This window comes from Phodopus roborovskii, unplaced genomic scaffold (assembly GCF_943737965.1).
Source record: "Phodopus roborovskii unplaced genomic scaffold, PHOROB, whole genome shotgun sequence".
NCBI classification, from domain to species: Eukaryota; Metazoa; Chordata; class Mammalia; order Rodentia; family Cricetidae; genus Phodopus; species Phodopus roborovskii.
In genome coordinates, this window is record NW_026126525.1 from 13,795,400 (window position 1) to 13,822,461 (window position 27,062).

Below are 27,062 nucleotides of genomic sequence, written 5' to 3' on the forward strand. Positions count from 1 at the left end.
GGTACCATGTTTTGTTACACTGAGAACTTAATAGGAAATTTTCAGTCCCAATTTTTCGTTCATTTTGAGACTATAATATAATTATATAATTTCTCCCTTCCCTGTCCTTCTCAATAGCTATAAAACATTCTTACACCTATGACTTGGGGTCTTTCTGCAAGAGGGGGTGGGAAGATGTAAGAGCCAGAGGATAAGGGGGCTGTCTGTGAGATTGTGTCTCCTAGTAATGTAAGAAGCTACACCTATGATATGTGAAGGCGACTAGCCAAACCCGAGGTGAACAGGATAACACCAGTGGGCATGCCGAGGAGGACAGGGGCACGCATAGGAGGCCTCAGCCCTTCACTGAGAACTACAGGCACATAGGGGATGATGAGAGAGGGAGGCCTCTCCAGGGAAAAGATCTCCAGTTGGTTATTCAGTACCAACTGTCTAGCTTTGAAAACTTACTAGGCCATGCTAATCTTGAAAGTTTCTTAAATTAATTCATTATTAATTTTCTTCTGTTATTTTCAGGTTTTGCTTTCTTGGACTCTTAATATTTGAATACCGATTTTTAAATTTATTTGTTTAATGTTGGGGCCCATAGATATGGCTCCATCCCATCTTGACATAAGGTCAGAGAGTTCAAACCCTCTCTTGCTCTTCCCAGGTTAAACAGCAGACTGATTGGCCTAATGTGTGGCTATTGTGTGTCTTACCTTAACAGGATATTTAGTTTAGGTGTGGTTACTTGGTGTTTTGGGTGTTAAAGAGGTAATTACATTTGTTCTTTGTATCATGGTAAGGAAGTCTTTTGCCTTATATACCTTATATATATTTTGATTGGGGTATATAAGAACTTTGAGTTATAAACTTGGGGCTGAACCTAGTATTCACTGCATGCCCTCCTGACTCTATCTCATGACTCTTGTCTATTTCTTTCCTCAATTCACACTCCTCCTTTCAAACACAGACTGGACTAGTGGGAAGGACCGGACAGTTTAATTTTTGTCTTCCTGCTTTCCTCTTTGTCTTTTACTCTCTGTCTTTTTAATTTACCTTTGAGACTATGTTCTGTAACTCGTCTTCCAATTGCTCTCAAAATTTTCAGTTCTTCATTCAGATTTTTGATTTCCAAGGATTGCTTTTTATTTTCTGAATTAAATGAGCCCCACTGCTTTTTGATAACTATTGCTGTTATTATATGTTTATTATAGATAACTAATAGGGTTCACTGTGATGACCTTGTCTTTATTTCACTCTCCTTCATTTTCAGAGGATGTTAATGATAGAACTTGGCTACTTCATAGCATGCATCTTTTTTTTTTTTTTTTTTAATTTGGCCTTCTGTCTTTCACATTAGAGACCCTCTTTAAAGTGTCTTGTGATTTTGACTGCTGGCCAAGTCTGCTGGCTGCTTTGTTGAGTATGACAGTGATAGTTGACCTTGTTGGGGCTCTCTCTGAGTTCCATGGTCAGGTGATCTAGTCTGGCTGTTTCTAGAGACTGTAAGTATTTTAGGCTTTTTCCCTTGGGGAGGCAGAGTCTTCAGACTCTCAGATATATTGTCTGGAAAGATAATCCTTTTTTAATATGTAACATGCCCTCCATATGGTATGTCTTCAACTGATAAAACTTTCCAGAGTTAAAAAACCTCTAGTCTTAGGTAGAATGGAGTTGCAAATGGGATCTGACTAGTTGAAGTAAAATGTGTATCTCTGACTCTACTTGGTTACCAGGCTTATTGGCATGCCATATATTCCTAAGTGTTGGGGGTAAAGGGCATGTTTTCCTTTTAGTTCTATTTCAGGAGTTTATTAAAGACGTTTAGTATTTATCCACCTCTTTCTGACTTTTCCTATAGACTCTTCTTCCCTTCCCTTGGTTCTTACTGAATTCTTATTACTTTACCATTTTTGTATGAAATTTAATTATACTTAATGAGCAGTCTTACAACATTTTAAAACATTGTCCTATTTTCTACTTGGTCTTAATGACAAGAATTTGATTGCACTACTTGTATTATTTTATATAGTCACGACACCATGTGTGCATTTACTAGGATGCCATGCTTCTGTAGACACGGACAATGTGTTAGACTTGAGTGGGTAGTTATGTTAGTGTGATTGATGGGCAGATACTCTTAATGCTTTCATCAGTCATTTGAATGATAGCTAAAGATATTCAGCACACATGTATTAAATTCACTGACAGCCTTTGTTGGGCAGTATTGTTACAAAGCAGAAATAAACAAATATTCAGATGAAAGGAGAGGCATGGGACCATAAAAAAGAAAGCTTAATATCCACATGCATTGATTAGAGTGTATTGACAGAGCTTGAAAAATGGAAAGAAAAAACTTGTAGCTGGTGACATTCTAAATAGTGACCAACCACTTATTTTGTACAGCAAGACAAGTTACCAAATTCTGTCAGTAGTGAAAGAAGAAAAGGGCATTTATTATTCTAGAATTGACATTAGATTATTCTTATAATTTTGTTTATGGGCCTGAGGTTTTAGCAGAATGAAGAGATCTTGTAAAGTCTTCAGACAAAAACAGTAAAAAGAAAGTTTTCAAACTCTGTCCCAAATAAATCAGTGCAATCATTTAATGTGGTGAAGAAAAGCCATAAAATACAGAATAGCCATCTTCACACAGGTGAGAGAACTCTATCTTAGAGATAGAAACCACGAGCTCATCTTACTTTATAGACTAGGTGTTAATAAAATCCCAGCTTATGACCTCCTAATTTATTTTGAATTAAGGAATGCATTTACCCTCTGAGATAACCCATGTTTACTAAGTTGTCCACTGAGCAGGGACATCTGTAGACATTTGGAGACCTGTATAGAAAAGAGCTGCAGCCAGGAGACTTGGAGTGATTTTCTAATATGGCTTTAAATGTAACTACCCAGTCTTTATCTAAGGGCTTAGTACTCAATGCCCAGGGTCTCCCCTTTCTTTCTATGAAGCAGGGACATATCACTACACTTCAGTTTTGGTAAAATATCATTTTGATAAGAAGTGAGACAATACTGAAATCCACCTAGCAGAAAAGAAGAAACCCATCCCTTCTTTGGAAAGGCTTTGACTATCTAGAGATTAACTCAGAAAGCTTCTTCCTGTCTATGCCAGAAGGCAGAGCCATTAAGCATGGACTCTGGGAACATGTTGCTGTAGTCTAGTGGCCCAGCTTAGCTTCTTACTCCACAGGAATTCTCCAGAAGTTCTTTTAGGTATTTTTTAGATGTGTTTTCTTCATCCTGTAAAAAAGTGTTTTTGCCTGCATGCATGTTGTGCACCACATGTATGTCTGGTGCCTGAAGAGGGCAGAAGAGGGTGCCAGATCTCCTGAAACTAGAGTTACAGATGATTTGGAGACGTGTTGATGCTGGGAACTGAACCTAGGTTTTGTGTAAGAGCAACAAATGCAACAACCTCAGAGCCATCATTCTAGCCTCATTTTCTTAATCTTTTAAGGCAAGATAATGATTTATAATTGATAAGCAAAAAACACAATGTACTTAAAATAAGAACTGAAACACACTGTTTACTTGATATATTTATAATTACATTTTTTTTGAATGAGAGATTTTAAAATAGCTGATGTGCCTTTGTGCGCTCAGAAATCGGAAAGGGATGCAAGCATGTTAGCAATCATCGGTGCATGCAGACAACAGTCTGGAATTGTCCTCACTGGAGCCACAGCTTCCTGTTTGGAAGCAGCAGATACAGAACCCTGTGCACCTAGTGCTTCTGGGTGAAAAAGCAACACAGGTCACTAGGAAAGGGGCTCCTTGCTCTGGACCACTTCACTCATACCTCAGGCATTGTCAGACTTCAGCTGATTAGGCAATTTCCTACTGTGCCCCAGCAAAATAGCCTAATCTTAGCTTTGTGTTGCCTTTGAATCAGTTACCCCCCACAGTGTTGGGAGCTACATCAGTGTCTATTACAGGTTAGGCTAACACTCTACCCATGGGCTATATCATCAAGCTTACATGTTTTAACTATAATCTAATAACTGTCCCTCTTACATTTCTGTTGCTGTGACAAAACACTCTGACCAAAAACAAATAGTGTAGGAAAGGGTCTATTAGGCTTACACTTCCAGGTCACTGTCCATTGTTGAGGGAAGTCAGGGCAGGAACTAAAGCTGAACTTGAAGCAAAAACCTAGCTTTCTTAAACACTAGCTAGCTTTCTTAAACACTCCTGTACCACCTGCCCAACAACAGAGTCTTCCTATGGCAATTAATAATCACCCCCCCACACACACACACACACATCTCACTCACAAGCCAATCTGATCAGGCAATGCCTTATTCCAGGATTTCCTCTCAGATGACTCTAGATTGTGTCAAGTTGACAAATAGCACTAAATAGGGCAATACCTGTAATAATTCTTTGTATTGACTTAAAATGTGTGTATCCTTTTGCTGAATTTTAAGTACTTTGAGCATAGACAGGAGTACTCATCATCTTTGTGTCCTGCTCATAGTATGGATGCAGTGATGGTTTGTTAACTGGCTTTAGAAATAATCCCAGAAGCTAGCCCCTGAGATCTGTAGGTGTCCACCACCGATTCCCTCTGTAAACTTGGCAGGGATTTAGCCTCAGTGTCTGGTTATGTGCTCCTAACATTTGAGGCAATATGCTTTTCCTTTTTCCAAAGCTATTCTAAGGAGCAATGGAAGCTGGTTTCATGTGCTGGCTGAGCAAAAGATTTTGGATCACATGTCAAATGTTAAGTCCCACTTCAACTTTATATGCCAGTACTTGTCATTTATGAAACAATCTTTTTATGTTCTGATGAGAATGTAAAGTTTAACAGGAATGAAACCACACTGAGCAATGATTTTATTTATGTGTCAGGAACTTAGGCTGGACACTTATTTTGCCAGTGTGAGTGTTGACGACTGGTTCCTTTTTTTTGTAGCTGTGTTTTTCAAGGCTATTCTCATTCCTTGTACCTCTTATATGTTGTAATTGGTGTAACCACCATTGTATTGTAATTCAAGGTAAAATTTTGGATTTTATAAGGAAAAAAATGCATGATTCAAATGATAGATTCAATCAGTACTTCATAAACACTTTGCAAGATCTCACTTTCCAGTTGTGAGGGGAATGCAGAATACTTCTTAAATTGCACACAGGTAAGTACATGTTTAGAAGTAGGTGTCATGTAAAGCATAGTTTCCAGAGGCAGGGGATTCAGAGGCAGTGGAGTTCTAAAGTGGACAATTCATCTTTGAGTGCAAGACACTTCAAGTTTGAAAGAACATTCTTTGGACCAACAAATCAATTACTGAGTCAGGATTGGTCAGGGAATTAGGCTGCCTCCTTTTCTAGAGCCTATAGATTCCTGAGAAGTAAAGTAATTTATGTTTTAAGTGGGAGATTTTGCCAGGAAATAGGGATGAATGCCATATTTCCTCTCTGGTTCCTCTACCTTATAAAGACCTCGAAGCCAGGGACTTTAAACCTCCTGAACAGAGACTATCTGAAGAAAAGATAAACAAAATGTCAGCAATTTTGAAGCTGGGTGATAAGGGCACATGAAGTTATTTAATATTGTACACCTGTTGTGGGGATCTGAAATTTCCAGAATGACAGTCTATTCCTCATATGGGTCACCTTTCTCATCTTCAATATAAGGCAAAATTCTTAGTCTTACTACAACTTGATATGCCAAGTTTTGTTAATATCCATGGGAAGCCTCCTTTTTCTGAAGGGAGGAGGAGTGGACTGGGGGGGGCAGAGAGGAGGTATCTAGATGGGTTGGGAGGAGAGGAGGGAGAGGAGACTACAATTGGAATGTAATAATAATAATAAAAAAAAGACAAACCAAGTAGCTATAGGTAATCTGGAAGTGGGGATTTTATTTTCTGCTAATTATTGTACCAGGCTTGTGCTATTGAGTGGGAAAGACAGAACCAGCAACCTATCTCTACATAAAGCTTTTCAAGATGACAGCAGCTAGCTGTGGCCCAGTTCTTCTGCACTTGGGCCACTACGGAGAGCAGACTCATCCTTCCCAGAGTTGACACTTGCCTATGTGCTACATGTAGCATAAGAATCTTAGAGTGGGAGGCAGAGTACTTGAGGTCCAGGCTCTCTCTGCCCCCTAAGAGCACATTTTGGTGTGCAGAGTCATTGTAGAGCACGCAGCAATTGGCCAGGTGCTGTGCTCTGGGCATGTATTAGCTTATCAGTGCATAACCCTGTTTCTACCAAGTTGTTTTGTGGTCAAAGAAACATAACACATGGAATGATTAGAAATTTTATAAATCATGTACTGTGAAGATAAGCTTTAGCATGTAGTATATAAAGAAATACCTATCTTACTGAATGAAGCTTGTCAAAACACGGTACTTCAAATATGACTTTCTCAAGTTTCCTTCCATATGGGCTCGTTGATAGGGTCTTATATTCAATATTTATGTTTTTCATCTCCATTTTTTTTTGTTAAATAGTACAGGTTAGCCTCGAACTGCGAATCCTTCTGCCTCAGCTCTCTGAATGCTGGCATTATACCACCAGACCTGCATTTTTTCCTTCAAGTTTTAAGCTAGTAGGTGACTACCAGGTATAGTATTATAGACTGTACTAAAAGCATCACTACATACGTTGGTGATGAAGTGGACTTAACTCACTAGTTGTCTTCCAAGAATTTGCTTTACAAAATTATAAGCACGCCTCATTTGCATGTAGTTCGTATTTCCTGTCCCAGAAGCATTGGCAATGAGTTAAAAGGAGGCCGGCTGTGGCTTTGACACATGTAATTGCACCTTGTATCACAGCAATAGTTATGCATGGGTGCTGTTTAATTTGAAAGGAATACCAGGCACACACAATTCACATGTACTGAAAATAAAATGAGAAGAATGTCTGTCAAATGGAACCGAGTCAGATGACTAGAATTAAACAGAAGATATTATTTTTAATATTTTGTGAGCATATGGCCAGTGAGCAGTGTGAGATGGGGGGCTGAGTGTATTTGCTGGATTGTTGAAATGACACTTAAGAACTAAATCTGGCTCACTTCCCCTTGGCAGTGTAAGAGAATCTGGGTGGTGTGTGCAGCAATTCCCCGTGAAATTTTTAATCCTTGCCTAGAAAAATATCAGTTGTAATGATGCATCACTTCAACAGAAATTGGCTGGGGAACGGAAGGCCTTGAGTCTGGCTAGCTTGAGTCACTGATATGAGGTGCTTATCTGAGGACATTGCTCTGAACTCTGGCAGTCGGGAATGGTGGTAGCGCAACTTCAGCAAGAAGTTTACACATCTTGCTGCAAAATCTTTTGTTTGCTTTCCTAACTGGAGAGATGAGTGTATCTTTCCAGTTTGATCTAGTTGGATTGGAAATGTCACACATGTAATTTAAAGGAATCTTTCTTAATTTTGGAAGAATTCAGAGAACGAGCTTCAGATAACCCAGACCCCATGGAGCTGCATGGCATAGCCAAGGTCACCCAGCTCATTATGGGGGACGTGGTTTTAGGACAGATGAGCTGTTCACACCTCAGCATGTGGTTACTTTGCTTTAGATCAGTCTGGTCCCAGGGCTTCTGCTTGACTCTGGACACGGCTATTATCTTAGCAGAGTTACCCAGCCACAAGAGCAATCATTTCAGGGTAGGTGACATAAGAATCACAAAGCCCCTTCATAAGAACAGCCCCAGACTTCCTGTGTGCAGACAGTTTCTACAGTCTTGTCTGCTTGACCTACATTGCCATGCATTTAATAAGTTCTCTACTTCTGCCTTTTCTGTCTTGCTTAGCAAATTCTTTTACTTCAGGCCTCACTGTTAGTCACACAGGGCATCAGCATCTCCAGATGGAAGGACCTCTTCAGATTTTCTTCTTCTACATGAATACTGAAGTCCTTTCTAGTTTTAATAACACTGCAGCCTACATTGCAGCTTGTGCTTTCCCCCTACGACTTTGAAGTTTTATTTTGAAGAGAATCTGTCTTGAAAGAAATTGCTTTCTTTTGATAATAGCATAATAAATGGTTCCAGAGTGAGGAAGCTGGTGACTGATTTGGGGGAATACAATGTAAAACGTGTCAGTGTCTTCTGTATTTAGACTATAATAGCTGATCTGGTATCACCCATAAACAAGGAAGTTAATTTGGCAGCACTACCCAATATCTAGTTAGAACAGCCTGAAGGAAATCCTAAATAATGTGTAACATGGGTATCCATTCTGGTTCTGTAGATACAGACATTGATTGCAGCTTTGACAAAAAGCATTTAAACTCTAAGGGCTTTAGTGTAATTTTGTTTGTAAAATAAGAATCTAAGTTGACTTACATCTTCCCTCCAGTTCTATGATTTTGGTCTTTGGAGATTCACATCAAGACCTGATCCTTCATTCCAGCGTAACTCATTGTGATGCTTTTCCAAATCATCCTAGAACAACAGATTTATTACCCCTTCCCTTTCTCTATCTACCCACCCCAGCTGAGCTTGGTTTTGAACTCTTGATCCTAACTGCCTCCAGCTCCCAAGTGCTGGCATTACAGGTGTGCATCATTATGTCAAGTTTGGGTTCCTTCATTTATTTTAGAGTTTTAGAACTGACATCAGACTGCTTTTAAAGGTGACAGGGTATATCTGAGTGCCCATCTGCACACATGGTTTATCTCTCTCTCTCTCTCTCTCTCTCTCTCTCTCTCTCTATATATATATATATATATGTATGTATGTATGTATGTATATGTATATGTATATGTATATATATATATACATATGTTTTTTCCAAGGCTCTGCTCTTGTTGCTTCTAAACGGTGAGAGACAGATGTACCTTGACAGTGCTGGGGATTCTCTTCTGGAATTGGGGACAATGGTAAACAACCCTAACTTCCATGATATATAAACTTTTTTCTTGAAATAAATAAAGATGTATACCTATGATTTTGGGTGGAACACAAATGCCACAAGCTAACAGTCTGAATTCAGACAGATATCCCTGCTATCGATTTGGAAATTGCAAAAGTTACCCCCAGTGCCTACAAGTGCACAAGACCCAGATACACTGGCTTCTTCTGCATGCATACACACCACTATGAAAGTACTGAAGACTGAATGAGACCCCGTCTTGACATACAAGGCAAAACAAACAAACCAACAATCAGAGGACATAATGTGGAAAATTCACATTGGCATGTGCCTTAGGAATACGTGTACTTTCTTGAAGAATTAAGACTGCACACAATTTGTGACACAGGGAGTGCTGATATTTCATATGCTCCACCAAAAAGAGCACTTGGTTTGCCATGCCATGGGCTCAAACTGTCAGCATCATGCAGTCCTGATCTTTTCATGTCTCTTTGTGATCTTGGGAATGATTCCTTAGGTTTAATTGGCAAGCTATGTTTGGTTTGATAAAAGAATATTAGTGGATTTTGAGGTAGACTGATTCCCATTTTCCTGAGGAACCACCATACTGATTTCCAAAGTGGCTGTACGAGTTTGCACTTCTACCAGCAGTGAAGGAGTGTTCTCCTTTCTCCACATCCTCTCCAGTATAAACTGTCTTTGGTGTTTTTGATTTTAGCCATTCTGAGGAGTAAGATGGTATCCCAGGGTTGTTTTGATTTGCATTTCCCTGGTGGCTAAGGATGTTGAGCACTTTCTTAAGTGTCTTTCAGCGATTTTAGATTTCTCTATTGAGAATTCTCTATTTAGTTCTGCACCCCACTTTTTAATTGGATTGTTTGGTGTTTGGCCTAGGCCCTGCTCCAAATGATATGACAGACTTTGAAGACTCCCCATGGAAGGCATCACCCTCCTTGGGGAGCAGAAAGAGAATGAGGGTGGGTTGGAGGCGGGGCAGGGGAGGAGGGGAGGATGTGGGAACTGGGATTGACATGTAAAACAAGCTTGTTAAAAATTTAAATAAAAAAATTATCGAAAATAAATAATAAATAAAGTTCAAGGATGCTGGTTGTACAAGAAGGAAAAAAATATTTTCCAGACTACCAGGTGGAGGAAGTGTTCTGCTAGTTCAGGACTATCCTTTGATCCAAATTGCCATCATATTTATCAGATCAGACGTGTCTACTTGTGCCCATAGCTGGGCTTATGGGCTGTTGACCTGCTCATAGAAAAGGAAGTAGGGTGGAGGGCCCTTGGACCCTCACCAGAGTGTACACCTATGGTACCTAGTGGTGTGATCAAGGTCACCCACACTTCTGCCTATAACCCCTTGCCCATTACTCTGTAAATAAGCCTAATACAGTCATTGGTTCCCCACGGTTAACTTTAGTGGAATTGAACTTCAGTTTGTCATTGGAACCTTAGAAGGAGTGGGGTAGACTTTGAATAGTCTCCCACAGGGCAAAAGTTCCTGCAATTCCTTTCTTCCTTCATTCTGTGTTTCTCTCTTCCAACATGGAACTAAATGCTGTGTGGAAATCTTGCCTGATTTGAACTGGATGTAAGGAATGTAACCTTTCACTACTAGATATCTTGTTAGATGTAAGTACATTTATTTAGAAAATAACCCTATTTTTTTCCAAAAGGTTTTCTTCGAATTTATTCAAATTTAAAATTTGACTTAGTATTACTTTGATTACTTTTATTCATGGGGCTTTTTTGTTGTTGCTGTTGTTTTCCATTTTGGTTTTGAGACAGGGTTTCTCTGTTTTGTTTTGGAGCCTGTCCTGGCACTATATCTGTAGACCAGACTGGCCTCAAACTCAGAGATCCCCCTCTGGGATTAAAGGCATAGGCCACCAACACTTGGCTTTTTTTGTTCTACTTCCGTCTGAAGATTTTAGTGGATTGCACTGGTAACATCAAGCCTTGCATCCCTGTTTGTAGCTGTTACATAACTCTTGTATTAGTTCTCTTGTCCTTTCTCTCCTTCCTTCATTTGTCCTTCCTCCCTTCTTTCCTTCCTCCCTTTCTTCTGTTCTTTCTCTTTTTGAGGCTGGGTTTCTCTATGTTTACCTGGCTGTCCTGGTTCTTTGTGAGGCTGGGTTTCTCGATGCCCTGGGATTTACTTTATATCCCTCCTTGCCACTCTCCAAACTCATGGAGATCGGCCCCACTCTACCTCCCCAATACTGGGATTAAAGGCATGTGACAATCTGCTCGACTTCAATAGTGTTTTCAACAATTTATTTTATATTGGTTGAGTTGTAGATTGTGGTTTTGATTAAACCGTTTTTTGATGTGTGAGTCAAGTTTCTCTATAGAATTATCTGCAACGTTACAATGACCTTTTAGTTTCTTTGTCGTTCTTCCTAGGGAGTTGTCGATTATGTTGCCTTGTTTCATAGAAAGAGTCCATTTTTTCCTTTGGCTTTTTACTTTTTGTGTTTTTAATCATTGATACTTGATTTTATCCTTATTGTTTTCTTTCCAATAAGCATGCACTGATGTTTTTATATTTTTCTTTTAGTTTTTGAAATTATAATTACATAATTTCTCCCCTTCCTTTCCCTTCCCTTACCATTCTTCCCTCCAAACCTTCCCATGTACTCTCTTTGCTTTTTCTCAAATTTGTAGATCATTTTCCTTTAATTGTTGTTATGCATACATATATGATGTTGCATGTACATCTGTAAATATATAAATACAACTTGGTTGGCTATATAAGATTACCTGTATGTATATTCTGACCTTCTCCTATGTCCATGTGTTGGGCACACATTGATTGGATGCTGCCTTTTCTGATAAAATTGAGTGCTGTGACATCCCCTTTAGCTGCTTTTCATCTCATTGTGGTCACTGATTATTGTACGTGTTTTTTGTTTGTTTGTTTGTTTTTGTTTTTGTTTTCCTGAAATTATTTGACTTTTTTCAAGAGCAGCATTTGTCTTGGTTGAGCTTTTATATTTCTCCTTACAATTCAGGTCTTTGTTTCAGATATCTCACTACTTTGTCATTTATTATAATTATTGATCTTCTTAGCCACAATATAATGTTTCTTTACAGACACAATACAAATTTTTCTTTCAAGTCACTTTTGATATGACAGAGATCCTCTGTTTTACTTTGATGCTTACATGCTGTACCTTCTTCCATCATTATACTTCAAACCTTAATATAGTGGTTCTCAACCCTCCTAATTCTGTAACCCTTTAGTGAGTTCCTTACATTGTAGTGATCCCCAACAATAAAATTATTTTGTTGCAATGGGCAGTGGGCATGCCTTTAATCCCAGCAATGGAAGGCAGAGGCAGGCAAATCTCAGAGTTCGAGCCTAGCCCAGTCTTCAAAGAAAGTTCCAGGTGGCCAGGGCTATACAGAGAAACCCTGTCTCAAGAAACAAAAAACAAACAAAACTGTTTTGTTGCTTCTTCATAACTCTTATTTCTCTACTGTTGTGAATCATAAAGTAAATATCTGATATGCCACCCACAGTTTGAGAATACTATATATGTCTCTTACTCCTCTATACACACTGAGAGCACATCTCTGATATATATATATATATCATATCATATTATATACATATACATATACATGTGCATGTACATATACATATACACATCCATACACACACACACACACACACACACACACACATATATATATATATATATATATATATATATATATATCTTTGGTCAAAGGAAGCAGAGCTCATTGTGTTTGTGTGTATGTTTTGTTCACTATATTATTTCTTCTTGATCAGTGTTCTAAGACCTACTCCCTTATCACTTCCTTTGTATTTTAATATGCCTCCTCAGTGACATAGTGAAGAGTATTTCTGGGATTAGAGATCCACATCTCTGACTTGTTCCAACAACAAAGAGCTATACAAATCAAGCATATTTTATAATGTTTGGTACAAATTTGTTTTGTGGCAAAATCTGACCAGATTTCACATTAAGCTACTTCTAATTTTCATTGGCTCCAATTGCCTTGGCATTTAATATGTGTACTACAGAAACATTAATGCATTTGCTTTCAGGATATTGACTAGACTCTCTGGGGCTATTGTGAAATGTGTGGTTTATACATCTCATTTTCTAAGACTCAAATGTTCTAAATGCTTGCACATCTCTCTGAGATTTTCACATAGACACTTTCCAGAATGATTGCCAAATTTTGGGTTCTACTGTGAAATTGTGCTTCTAAGATACTCCGTGTGTTCTAAATAGAACACATGTCCACTGTTTCTACATGCTCTTGACAACACCAGCTATTATCATACAGTAGTCTAATGGTGTTTTTATTCTTTTGTAGGATTATAAATAGAATCTGTTAATGAGCATGTCAGGACAATATAAAATAATAGAAAACAGTCTAAGAAAAAATATTTAAAGCTCTCAAAATCTTTTCTGAAAGACAATAACTTTTAATATTCTGTCTTACTTTTGAATATACTTTTAAAATACCATCATAGAATCCCACATTATTTCATGTACTTTTATTTTCTGGTTTTCATTAATGTTATACTTTAGGCATTTTTTTTTCCTGTTCTCAATGCTCTTTTGGAACATGGTTTAAATAACTATAGACATGTGTTTATTTTTTTTTAAAGATACACCAACCAGGGCTGGTTTCTTAGGCCTGTTACCCTATGTGGAAGGAGATGTTTATTTTGGCTTATTGTTCAGAGATACAGAATCCATCAGGGCAAGAACAAGAAGCTAGATGATCACACGTTTACTCACATCCAGAAAGCAGAGACTGGAAAGAGGAAATGGAGAAAGTCTGTAAACTTCCAGATCCCTCCCAGTGGCATGCTTTCTCTAACAAGGCCCTACCTCCTGAAGCTTCCATGATGTTCCCAAGCAGGACCACCATCTGGGGATTCCATGTTTCAAATACATGAGACTTTGGGAGATATTTCTTATGTGAACCACCATATTCTGCCTTTGGACCCAATAGGCTTAGGGCTACTTCATAAATCAGGATTAATTTAGTCCCGTTTCAAATGTTCTCATAGTCTTCGACAGGTCAACGTTCAAAAGTCCAAAGTCTCTTCTGAGACACAAGGCAGTATCTTAACTGGAATCCCTCATAAAATTTTAAAAAAGCTAAATTGCTTCCTGCATCATACATCCCCATCTTTGGCTGGTTCTACTTCCCCATCTTTGGCTGTCTCTACTCCCCATCTTTGGCTGACTCTATATCCCCATTTTTGGGTGGCTCTACTTCCCATACATAGCTCTCCTTGTCAGATACCTCATGACTCCAGCAATCCTAACATCTTGGGGTTTTCACGACAACCCAGGCTTCAATTCAGTGTCATTCTGTCTTGAAATTTCCTCCACTGAATAAATCAGTCCATTACCCTTTAATTTAGCTCATGTAAGTTCCCAGGGCATGGACAGAACACAGTCAGAGTCTTAGCTAAAATACCACAGAAACAGTATTTAGCCCAGTTGCTAATAGAGGACTTGCTTCCCTCTGGAATATCACAAGCTATGCTGTATATATATCATGTCCAGCAGAGTATTTGTCTGTGTGAGGTAATAAGGAATTCTGATTCAACACAACTCAGTAGCTGGTGTTGGTTCAAACCTCGAAAGACTGACACTGGGCATTTTACTTTAGGCATATTTAAATACAGCACAATTTTGGAAAAAAATGTCCTGCTGTTAATATACTCAGTTCTCTTTGTACACTAAAGCATAAGGCATTACCACATAGAAACTCTTTGTAAAGTGCATATGACCTCATTCATAATGATGGGCTCTATAGACTGACTACATGTGATATCTTAAGCTTATCTGGGAGCAGATCTGGTGTGGTCTTGGTCATACAGAAGGTGCAAAGTCCACCAGGCCATTAACCACCTCCATTCCATTTGTAAAGTACATATGACATTGTCCATAAGAATGGTTCTATATATTTACTGAGAAACATTGCTCAAGAAAAGGATCTAGGGAGGATGACTGAGGTAAACATAAGAGTGAGAAACCATGTGTGGCCAGGCCATAGAGAGATAGGTCAGAGGTCACTAGGCTATTAACCACATCCATTCCCAACCTTCTGGATAGAAAATAGGTCATATATCTTTTCCTTTGGACAAACAACCCTTTGTGATTAACATTCCTTGTTTCCCCCATGCTTTTCTGTGAGCACAAGGACCTCTGATTCCTTATACTGGGTCTCCATCACCCACATCACTCTCAACATCAGACTACCAGGCTCTATTGAGCTTTGCTTACAGTGTCTAGTGGCTTTTCTAGTGTGACATTCCAAAGCCTTCCACAGTACTCCAGAAACCAGCATTTCAGCTTTCATAGGAGCAGCTTCACTTTCCTGGTACAGCTTCTCTATCAGGGACTTTATTGTCACTGTGATAAATCATTCTTATCAAAAGCAACTCAAGTGTAAATGTACAATACAGATTGGAACACATAAAAAGTTTTCATCCTTTTAAAAACATAGTAGTTTATCTGTAGAAACCAAACAACATCTTCCTGCTATAACAATTCAGTATTTATCAAATTAGTGTGTCTTCTAAATTGTGTTAGAATTTTCAGTTTTGAAATTTGCTGTTTGAACTGCTGAACACAGGTGAAAGCTATCAGAGAAAAGTCATGATTGAAAAAAAATGCAGAGAATAATTGACCCAATCCCCATCCTGGTGCATCTACAGCACAACTCCTAAAGCATAACCCCTAGAGCACAACATCTAAAGCATAAGGAACATCTCTAAAAGAAGGGATGGAAAGATTGTAAGGCCTGGAGGATGGGGGCATCTGCTAGGAGGCACTGACCTCTATAAATTACAGGGAAGTTATGGGAGATATCATTCTGTAAATATGTTTCTCTTATTGGTTAATGAATAAAGCACTGTTGGTCAATAAGAAAGTATGATAGGCAGGACTAGGAGACTAGGAGGAAAGAGGAAGGAGTAGGGAGGAGATTCAAGATGGAAGATGGAGAGAGCAGAATGCCAGCCCCTCTTGCCAGTAAGATAAGACCACATGGAAGTACTTAGATTAATAGAAATGGGTTAATATTTAAGACAGAGCTAGCCAATAAGAAATAAAGCAGAGACTTGTGCAGCTCCTTTAAGGGAGATTTTCTGACTCAGCATAAGTGGCAAAAAACCTCAAAGATTTTAAAGAGCTCTGCTAACATTTGAATGGTGTGTATGAGAGCTGGCAATGGCAGTGACCACATCTCCAAGCCGGCAACATGCTGCTGGATGGCAGCGTAGACCAAGGCAGTGAGCATAGCTCTCAGTTCTGGTGGTAAAAGTACCTGCTGCCATCTTGGATAGACTGTGGCTAATATAGCTGTGGCTTTCATTTTAGCAATGTTGTTGTTTACCAGATAAAAAAACTCATGGCCAGAAAAAGATAAAGATTTACAGTAAAGACATATTCACATTAAAAAAACCCACTAAAGGTTTACATAGGCTTGGGAGAGAAAAAGAATAAAATGGTTTTTAAAAGACAGAGAGGAGCTGGGTGTGGTGGCACACCTTTAATTCCAGCACTCAGGAGACAGAGGCAAGCAGATCTCTGTGATTTCAAAGTAAATCTGTGATTTCAAAGTAAAATTACAGAGTTAATTCCAGGACAGATAAGAATTACACAGAGAAACACTGTCTCAAAAAATTAAAAAATAAAAGTAAAGGAAATAGAGTAATAAAAAAGCCACATAAAGATGGAAAGCACAGAGACACTTTGAATACTATATGCTATTCTGTTGTCTTTAAATCGTTTGACTGCTGAGGATTTAACAACTGTTAAAAGAAATACTGCTGAAGTAATTCAATTTATATATTTTAAAAATGCTTTGACTCCAAAATTTAAGTCTAAGGACAGGTTACTGGGGAAAAGGATTTCTATTTTTGTTTCTACGGAAAATGAAAAGCTGTGGATTCCTTCCCGACTAATGTGGTTTGATCAAGCAAGCCCCCCTGAAGCATTGTCCCTGGGCCAAGGCAGTCTTGCAGACCACTACAGCCAGGATTTCTACATCTTCTTAAGATTCCCCATGACATCGCCCCCTACCAGCAGGAAGCAGTTTGGAAAGAACGATGCCCAAATTCCCAAATAATTTTTTATAAATGTTTGTTTTCATTTAAATGGGCTTGGTTACAAATAGTTAATGACCACAACCAGTCTTTTTAAAGGTAAAAAGGGGATTATGGTATAGATATGAATACTTTGTTTTGGAATAGATTTCCATTTATTGATACAATTTAAGGTCAATTTTGTGATATGTATATTTCTCCTTTTGTTTAGATATTGTGTTGGCATAGCTTATTTAGAAAGGTAGTGTATAATTTAATATAGATTATAGATAGTTACCTATAATAATCAAAACCTATAGATAAGTTAGTTAGGATTTCTAGATATACAGAGATGTATTTGAGATGAATAGACATTCTTCAAAACTTTCAAAGACATACAGAATATGGCATTTAAAATGGTTTAGGGTTTTTTCTTGACAGCGAGACATAAATGCTCCTGGCAACACCACCTGTGTCAGAAAGGAAGATAGAATTTGAAGAAACGTGTTAGGAAATTTGCTTTCAATATGGCAAGACTAGCCATTGGACTAGATACTGCTCTTGTCTGGACTGTTTGACTTTATGCTGTATAAACTGGACATGCAGGACCCATAGGAAAGTGACTGCTGATATAAGATGGACATTGCTACAGGGTTCCTGCCTCATGGAAGAGTGTTCCCGACATTCTACAGGACACAGAGAAAATGACTGACAAACTGTCAATACAGTTTAAAGTTTCCTGCTTTGCTGAGGAGTCTGCCAGACACACTATGGCCTATAGGCTGAAGATGAAAGATTACAAAAGAACTTCGGGTGACTGACCAGGCAGTGAGATGTCTCTGTCATTTCTAGAATTTATGTATTATCCTCCTGTAGTCTTTGATGGAGTTGAAGACAGATAGTTATGGTTATAGTTTTCCTTAGTTAGGATTAAAGATAAATTACATATAAGACTTTAGACTCAAAGATAGGATAGATGATGGAAATTTTCTTTAAATCTTACTAAATGTTAATGGACTGGACATTGTTAACTATGGTTCTTATTTGGTAACTGTTTTGTTATATATTTTGCTATGTTAAGGTTAAAACCTTTCTTTATATTTTAGACAGAAAAGAGGAGATGGTGGGAGATGTCATTCTGTAAATATGTTTCTCTTACTGGTTAATGAATAAAGCACTGTTGACCAATGGGAAAGCAAGATAGGTGAGACTAGGAGACAAGGAGGATTCCAGAAGTAGTAAGGAGGAGTCAAGATGTAGAGACCTGAGACAGCAGAATGCAGGCCCCTCTCTCCGGTAAGATGAGACCACGTGGAAATACTTAGATTAATAGAAATGGGTTAATATTTATAGATATGGGTTAATATAATAAGACAGAGTTAGCCAATAAGCAATGATAATAACAGGCCAATAACTTTGTATCTAATACAGCATTTCTGTGTGTTATTTGGAGCTGGTGTGGCAGTGGGACCAGCTCTTAACTGGGAAGCTTTACCCACATATTCTAAACAATGTGATGGCCTAAACAAGATCTGAATAATGACAACTGTAGTTGGTGTGCTAAAATGGATGGAGGAAATCTCATAAGCCTCATTCCTAAATGAAGAGCTCTAGGCAATCAAGAGAGGGAAAATGGCTACTAAGAGAGGGAAAATCCATTTTCTCCAGAAATGGGGGCCCTGATAGATTATCTGGTCTTAATTGGTTATCCCTAAACACATGTATATATGAACAACACTAAGTGGATCATAGTGTGTCATATATTATATATAATTTATATATAAATATAACAGTAATAATTAAAGAATTCACTGTTGATTTGAAAAGGGGTGAGGGGTATAGGTGGAGTTGGAGGGGGAAGAGGGAAGGGTGAAAATTATGTAAATACAGTACTCATATGTGATAGTCTATAAAAACCCCAAACAATAAAATTAAAATAATATTAAATGAATTTTGGTTTGGGATTAGGACAGAATTTTCAATAATTTCTGAAATGGTCCTGAATACATTTATGCCATTTTGCACTGCTTATGCAAGAGTTGTCAGCATTGATGGTTATAAAATGAAATTATTGATTAACAATGAAAAGCATTGAAGATGCTCTATGTCTTGCAGTAGTGAGTGTTCAGCCAATATTAAATCATTTATGTAAAAATAAGTCTGTTCACTTCATGTATATGCACACATGCTATGTCTTTAATAAGTGGTAAAATCATGTGGACATCGAGGAGTTGCTTTAAAATAAATTTACTTATAATTGATTACTATTATCAATAGATTTTGGGTTTTATGCTAACTTTATATACCTGCATGCCAGAGGTCATTAAAAATGTTCATGTACAAAAGGGGCTGTGAGTGGAAAATGTTTAAGAAGTCCTGGGCTAAGGTAGCTCTCACCCTTCTGCTTTCCTAATGCAGTGACATAATGTCACCAAAGTGTTGCCTGTGACACATTCCAGGTTCTTGTTGTTATTGTTATTTGGGTCCATTTGCCTGATTTGTTGTTTTACTTTATTATTATTTAAATTTTCTAAAAAGTTGAATTGTAGGTGAAGGTCATGAATAATGCATTAACTCTCCAGTTGTCCTGTGCATATTTTCTATACTTACCTTATCAGGGTAAGTGGGACACTCAATTACTACCCCAGGCTTCGCAATGCACTGTCACTGGTAGGGCTTATGGACAATCACCACTTCTCTCCTTTTAGAGACACATCATATCAGTTAGAGATCTTTGTCTCAGTTTCCACACCTGAAAAAACAGAGATGTCACTGCCTCATAGCTTCCCCTTGACACAAGAGAGAGTGAATGGGAAATCCCTGTAAACAGAGCCCGTGGTTCTCAACTTTCCTACTGCTGTGGCCCTTTAATATATAATTCCTCAAGTTGTGGTGACCCCCTAGCATAAAATTATTTTTGTTGCTGCTTCATAACTTCAATTTTGTTACTGTTACGAACTTTAATGTAAATAAGACCATGTTTTCTCATGATCTTAAACTACCCCGTGAAGGGGTCCTTTGACTCCCAAGTTGAGAACTGCTGATGAGCCATTTAGTGGATCAGGCCTTGAGTAAAAGACCAGGGGGATCTTTCACCACTAGATGGCAGGGTAGCGGTATGGAGCTTGCCCATGTCATGCTGTACCCAGTTGACCTTAACTACACCCCGACCAACACCTACTCCTTTCTCCTTCATTTATCCACCCTTCCAGCTTTAGCTTCTTAGCCTCCAAGACCTCTAGACTGGTGTTGAGGTGTTCTTTCCTTTCAGATGTCAAGGGAAGAACTTTTGGTGGTGTGACACCAAGAGGAGCCTGAGTTGGGGCTCCTTGTTAAGGTGGAGAATGAAGCATCTCCAGCATCTGGGAAATAGTCTCACATTGAGACTGTCTCATTGGATTTTGGGTAGAGTTTTGGTTTACTGCAGACTCTAAAGTGCCTTTTCCTTTCTATGTGGAGGGGAGAATGACAGACAATTTAGAAGGTAAACTCTTAATTGAAATCAATACAGTAAAGATATATAATGCATAGTTACTTTCTTGTTTGCTGCTGTTAGATGACATACAACATTGGAGGAGGGCAGGGCAGTGATGAAAGTACATCAGACTGCCTTCTGTCTTTCCAAATAGGAAAAGAGATTACCTTTCTTAGATGTACAAAACAATAAATGTAAAAAGTCTTTATAGTACAGCCAGTGTTAGCAAGTCTCCCTTAGACATTGCTTTTCTTTGTGTGCTTCTTTAAAATCCATGACCTATAGGGTTATGTTTTTAGATGAATTTGCCTTCAGTTTGCTATATTAACAAGAGGAAGTAGATCCAGGGGCAGGATTGTATGGGGCCATGACAATGGACACTTCAGAAGATGAGAGATCAGAACCTGTGATTGCATCCATGGATCATATGTGCCTACAAAGAGGTGGAGTAGTGTATACTTGAGGATTATTAGCAGATTAAATCAGATAATATGTATTTAACTTTTAGCTCAGAGCACTCCACCAATGTTGTTATTACTATAGTATGTCTCATGAATTCTAGATGCTAGAATTCTGCAGACTTGGTTATTGCTCTCAGGGATCTTAAGTTTGGTAGAGACACTGTTAACTGAAAACAATAATGGTGTGTATAGTAAAGACACTGACATGAAAAAAATCAGGGGTAGGATGTTTGTTTGGAGAGCAAGGAACGGAGGGACACAAGCTAGTGCTCTGACTAGGGGGGCTTTCCAGAGACAATGCTGTTCTAGTGTGAGACCTGAATAAAGAGTAAGGGATGTGGATCAGAGGCATGTAGAATTTCACACATGGAACACATGGCTGAAGATCCAGAACTGGGACCAAGCAGAACAAAGTGCTGAAACGCAGGTTATTTGTTGGAGGATAGAATCTCTGTGGTCCCTGGATGGTGATGAGGCTACAGGGTTGGCAAGGAAAAGGAGAGTGGAAAGTTGTGGGCTTCAGAGAGGCATCTTACCACTGTTTGAGGCTGGTACTGACTATGCTGAAGTTTCCAGTTCAGATCTGCAGAGTTCACAGAATGGTGTTGCTGTAGTCAACTTTTATTGAATTTGGTAGCAAACTGAACATGCTGTTAACACCTCCACACTAAATCATGTGCCTCAGTCAGAATGTTTTGCTTCTTTACTTACAATTTTTCCTTTTCTCTTTCTCTGAAGGACCAAAGTGATACAAAAGTTAAAGAGAAGGGGAGGAGAGGAAAGCATATGGGACTAGGAAGATTGAGTAGGGGAGGAATAGATGAGGCAAAGAGAGGGGGGGGGCATAAAAGAGGGAGCCATTATAGGTTTGAAGAGAAAACTGACTCTAGAGAAATGTTCAGAGACCTCCAAGACTGACTCCAACTAACAATTTGAGCAACAGTGGAAAGGCTACCATAAATACCCTTCCCTGATAATGAGATCGACAACTAACTTATCCACCATTATAGAACCCTCATCTAGTAGCTGATGGAACAGAAGCAGACACCCACAGCTAAACACTGAGCTGAACTGGAATCCAGATGCGAGAGGGAGGACAAGACCAGGCTACAGAAACCCACAGAGACAGCTGACCTGAACATGGAGGAGCTAATGGGCCCTCAGACTGATAGCTGGGAAACCAGTATTGAACTGACTTAGACCCTCTTGAACATGGGTCTCAGTTAGAAGGCCTGGGCAGTGGACCTCTGACAGTGGAACCAGGCTGTATCCCTGGTGCACAAAAGGACTTTGGGAGCACATTCCCCATGGAGGGATACTCCCTTAACCTAGAGGCAGGAGGGAGGGCCTAGTCACTACTCCAAATGACTTGCTAGATTTAGATCTAGGCATCACCCTCCCTGTGGAGTGGGGGGAGGAATGGAATGGGATGGGATGGGGAGGTTGGAGGGCATGAGAGAGAGAGGGAACTTGGATTAATATGAAAAATAAGAAATAATAATAATAAATATATATTAATATGAATATACCCTATGAAATAAGTCTATTTTTAATTAAAGAAAAAAATTAAAGAGGTATTGGTCCTGAATTCTTTCTTATCTGTTTGTTGTTTACATATAGGAATCCTACTGGGTTTTCTTTGTTGATTTTGCATTTTGCTACTATAAATTCTTTTTGATTAAAATGTTTATCAGTGCTAGACGTTTCCTGGTGAAGATTTCGGGGTCTTTTATGTATAAAATCATATCATCTACAAATAAAGATCCTTTGACTTCTTCCTTACTTATTTGTAGCCCTTTGTTCTCCTTTAGTTGTCTTATTGCTCTAGCTAAGACTTCAAGTACTGTGTTGAATACATATGGAAGGAATGAACAGCCTTGTTTTGTTCCTTATTTTAGTTGGAAATGCTTTGAGTTTCTCTCCATTTAAGTTAACATTGGCTGTGGGCTTGGTGTAATTGCCTTTATTATGTTGAGATTTGTCTTTGCATCCCTATTCTTTCCAGGACTTTTATTATGAAGGCATGTTGGATTTTGTCAAAGGCCTTTACTGCATCCAATGAGATAATGATCTTGTGGGCTTTTGTCTTTCTGTCTGTTTATATAGAGGGCTACATTTATCAATTTACATATGTTGAATCATTCTTGCATCTCTGGAATGAAGCTTACTTGATCATGGTGGGTGATCTTTTTGAGTGTTCTTAGATTTGGTTTGAAAATGTTTTATTGAGAATCTTTCTTTATAAGGGATTTTGATCTATAATTTCCTTTTCTTTCTTTCTTTCTTTCTTTTCTTTCTTTTTTTTTTTTTTTTTTTTTTTTTTTTTTTTTTTTTTTGTTCTGTCATTGTGGTTTTGGTATCAGAATAAATGGCCTTGTAAAAAGAGCTAGGGAATTTTCCTTCAGTTTCTCTTTTGTACAATAATTTGAGGAAGATTGACATGAATCCTTCTTCAAAGATCTGGTAGATTTCTGCACTGAGTCTATATGGCCCTGGGCTTTTATTGGTTAGGAGACTTTTAATTACGGCTTCTATTTCACTACTATTTGGGGGGTCTGTTTAAATTGCTTATTTGGTCTTGGTTTAACTTTGATAGGTTATATATCAAGAAATTTATTACAGTTTGGGATACAGGGTGTGTGTGTATGTATATATGTGTATGTGTGTGGGGTGTGTGTGTGTGTGTTTTGGAGGGGCTGGAGAATGAAATTGGGTGGGCAGGGATATGGTAAGAAGGATCTCTGAGGAGTTGGGGAAGGGGGAAACATGATCAAAAGATATTCTATATCTTTTTAAATAAAAAGTAAGACTTAGGATTAAGACACATGGTCTGAGGCACTGAGAAAAATACATAAGACTGTCTGTAGCTGGGCATAAGATAAGCTAGACAGAATTGGAAAGATACAACATTGGGCAAGTGATGGTAGTCTGGATGGCATTGAAGCCCTTGAGGAATCTATGCAATGACTATTGCCTTTCTATTTATCTTGCTTCTAATGCAGCTAATTGTGACAGGCTAAATTGTAAGTGATGATGCCTTCTAATTTGACACCCCCACCTGCTTCAGACCATCTTGTAGGCAAGGAGTTAACTAAGAACAAATAAAGCTACATCTTGGTATCTACTAGAACAAAGAGTTTAGAATATATAATGAATAACACTGGAGACTCTGGGAAGGTCAGAGGATAGTTAATACTGGCTAAGTGACCAACAGATAGCAGACAGTCAAGGTCAATAACTGGTAAGACCACTTTCAAAGATGAACAAAGGATATATTAGTCATTCCTAACTGGGTGGGCAGTGTAGGACCAGTAGATGAGCACCTCTCTAGTTGGGCCACAGGGACAGGCACAGAGTCTTTGTGCCCTCTATTGACCCAGTCCATTATAGCTCAGAGAATTTACTAACCCCTATAGAGATTATCTCAGCTTTTGTCAGGTTTCTATCATAACCCTATAGAAAGCTCCTGACAAAAGAGTTTGGTAGCTGATTCCTCTCTTGGAAACACCTCCATTTGTAATGTGTTGAGTTCATATGATTTACAGTTCCCTTCTCAGGAACAAACTCTGACCCAGTTGTGGCCCCATGACTGCAGGCATGAGGTAAAGCCTAGGAGGAATGTCTACCAAGCAAAATGAGGTCACAGGAGCAGAGGAATTCAGAAGGAAGAAGTCAGATGGGGGCAGGTCAAAGATATTATCTGTATGGAAGAATGGAAAGAAGGATTCTGATAAGGGGGGGGGGTCAAAGATACTGTTTGTTCAAGTTCTGCTTGCAGTACTATCTCTAGTAGCTAGCTAAACAATATGAGCCCAGAATCTTGTGTCTCTGTCTACCATTCCCCTCCTTTCTACTCCATCTGATGCCCATGGTTGTAATGGTTATGGCACTAAGGAGTTCCTTTTACTTAATTTCTCAGTTTTCCTCAGTGTCTCATGTTTCTGTAATTATTAATAACCTATGCTTTTGTTTTATATACTTCCATGGGTGTACATATTTAATTTCCATTGTTTCAAGACAGCACAGTACACTGTTCCAGGTCAATTATCAATGACCACGTGTGTTCAGCATCTTAGGTCATTGTGACTCACACAGCTGGGATATGAGTGGTCCCTTTACAATTCAAAACTATTCAATGACTTCAGGAGCTGCTAAGAAAATTGTGTATTCTGTAAGATGTAATGGTACATGTATATCCATTAAATCCACTTGATCTATGGTATACTTTAACTTAACCCTTTTATTGTAGTTATAGTTTGGGATGATCTTTCTGACTCTCAAGTGGGGTAGTGAAGTCATCCACTATTAGTGTATCAGGACCTATCTGCGTTTCTATGCCTAGTAGCATTTGTTTTTATTAAATTATAGGTCCCAGCATTCAGTACATATATATTTATAATTGCTAGATCATCTCAAATAATTATTTCATTTATTAGTATGAAATAGATCTCTTTATCACTTGTAATTTTGCTTTGAACTCCACCTTACCAAATATAATAGACACACCAGCTAATTCTCTTGATTCATTGATATTTTTTTTTGACTCATCTGACCCTCTGTCTATGGATGTCTTTGTCAGTGAGACAAATTTTCTTGAAGTCAATAGATAAATGAACATTGCTTTTTATTTTATTTTACATATTTTATTGATTCTTAGGGAATTTCAGATCATACACCCCAGTTCCAATCATTTCTCATTCACTCGTGTGAAATAAAAGAAAAGAAAATAAAGAATAAAAACAAAACCAGCCCATCTTGCCAGCCCCTCTGGGTATCTGCTCCTCCAGTACCATTCCTCTCTTCCATCTTTCCTGCCTCTCCTTACATATCGCTAGTTGTGGTGGCATTGTACGTGCTTTATGTCATGCAGCATATCCTTTTCCCCAAACAGCTTTACTGGCAAAGGTTCATTACAATGAGTCATTGATCTGGTTCAGGGCCTCTGGCTTCTGCTACACCATTAATACTGGATCCTCCCTCTCATATATCCTGCTGTTATGCCTGAGTCATAGAGATCCTGAGGCCATTGTTCTACAGGACTGGCCCTTTCACATACTCCAGTAGCTCATAGATGGGGTAGATGTTGGGATGGACCAACTCCAAGCTCTAAATCTGGGCTTGGGTCATAGTTGAGTTGGTCAGCCTAATAGCTCTCCCATGTTGCCTAGGTGAGGGGCAGAGCCAGCTCTCCTATGTGGGCATTGTTTTTTAAAATTTAAACAGTTAAGTCTGAGATGGAACCTCTTATGTTTAAGGTTGTTATGGAGTGAGATTTCACTCCCTTTCTTTTTGCTTGGTGTTTATTGGATATCTGGTTTGTTTATTCTTTTCTTTCTCTACAGTTTGTAATAGAGCTTTGTTTGCTGTACTGTGTACTGTGTACTGTGTTGGATGTGATAGATTGCTTCCTAGCTCTTTGTTCAGATACTCCTCTCAGGAAATAGTTTTCTGTATTCTCACAAATGCAAACAAAGGTGATGAAGTTGAAGTGTCTTCACTCTGGTCCTTGAGAATCAGAGACATTAAGTATATTCAGGCATGGTGATGTTACTTGAACCTGTAAAGTCTTGTGCTGTGATTTATGCTAGCACTGATCCTGTATGGGGCAACTGTTCTATGCTTCTCTTAGGTTGGTTGCTTCAGTGTGTGTGTGTGTGTGTGTGTGTGTGTGTGTGTGTGTGTGTGTGTGTGTGTGTGTGTTTCAGGAACCTCTGACTTCAGGTTCAAGGCTATCAAAGTCCAGAATCATCCTCATCCTTAGCCATGAGGTGGCTCCTCAGGCACCAAGAACATGAAATGCCTCTTTGCCTTGGCTCTGCCCTATGGGGGCTGACTTCTGTTACATTCACTCTTTGGCTTGTCAGCAACTAGCCCTCTCACTCTACAGTTGCCTCCCACATTAGAGCTGGTTGAATTCTGGTTCCCTGACTTTCATTTGTTCTCTTTCTTAGATTCTTAGGTGTAACTAACATGTTTCTTCTTCAGGTGCCAGCAGCCACAGCATTTGGCTAGGGAACTGGCCCTCCATTGCTAACTCTTCTGGCTAAAGAAATGTCAGCCAGTGTAGCAACTGGACTTGAAACCTCTGAGAGTTGTGTGCCTGTCCTGTGGCTGGGATCACCCATCTCCTGTGCCATGGCTGAATGGATTAGCTTTTGGATGAAGCATCTGCTTGTTCTATTCCTGCTGATGA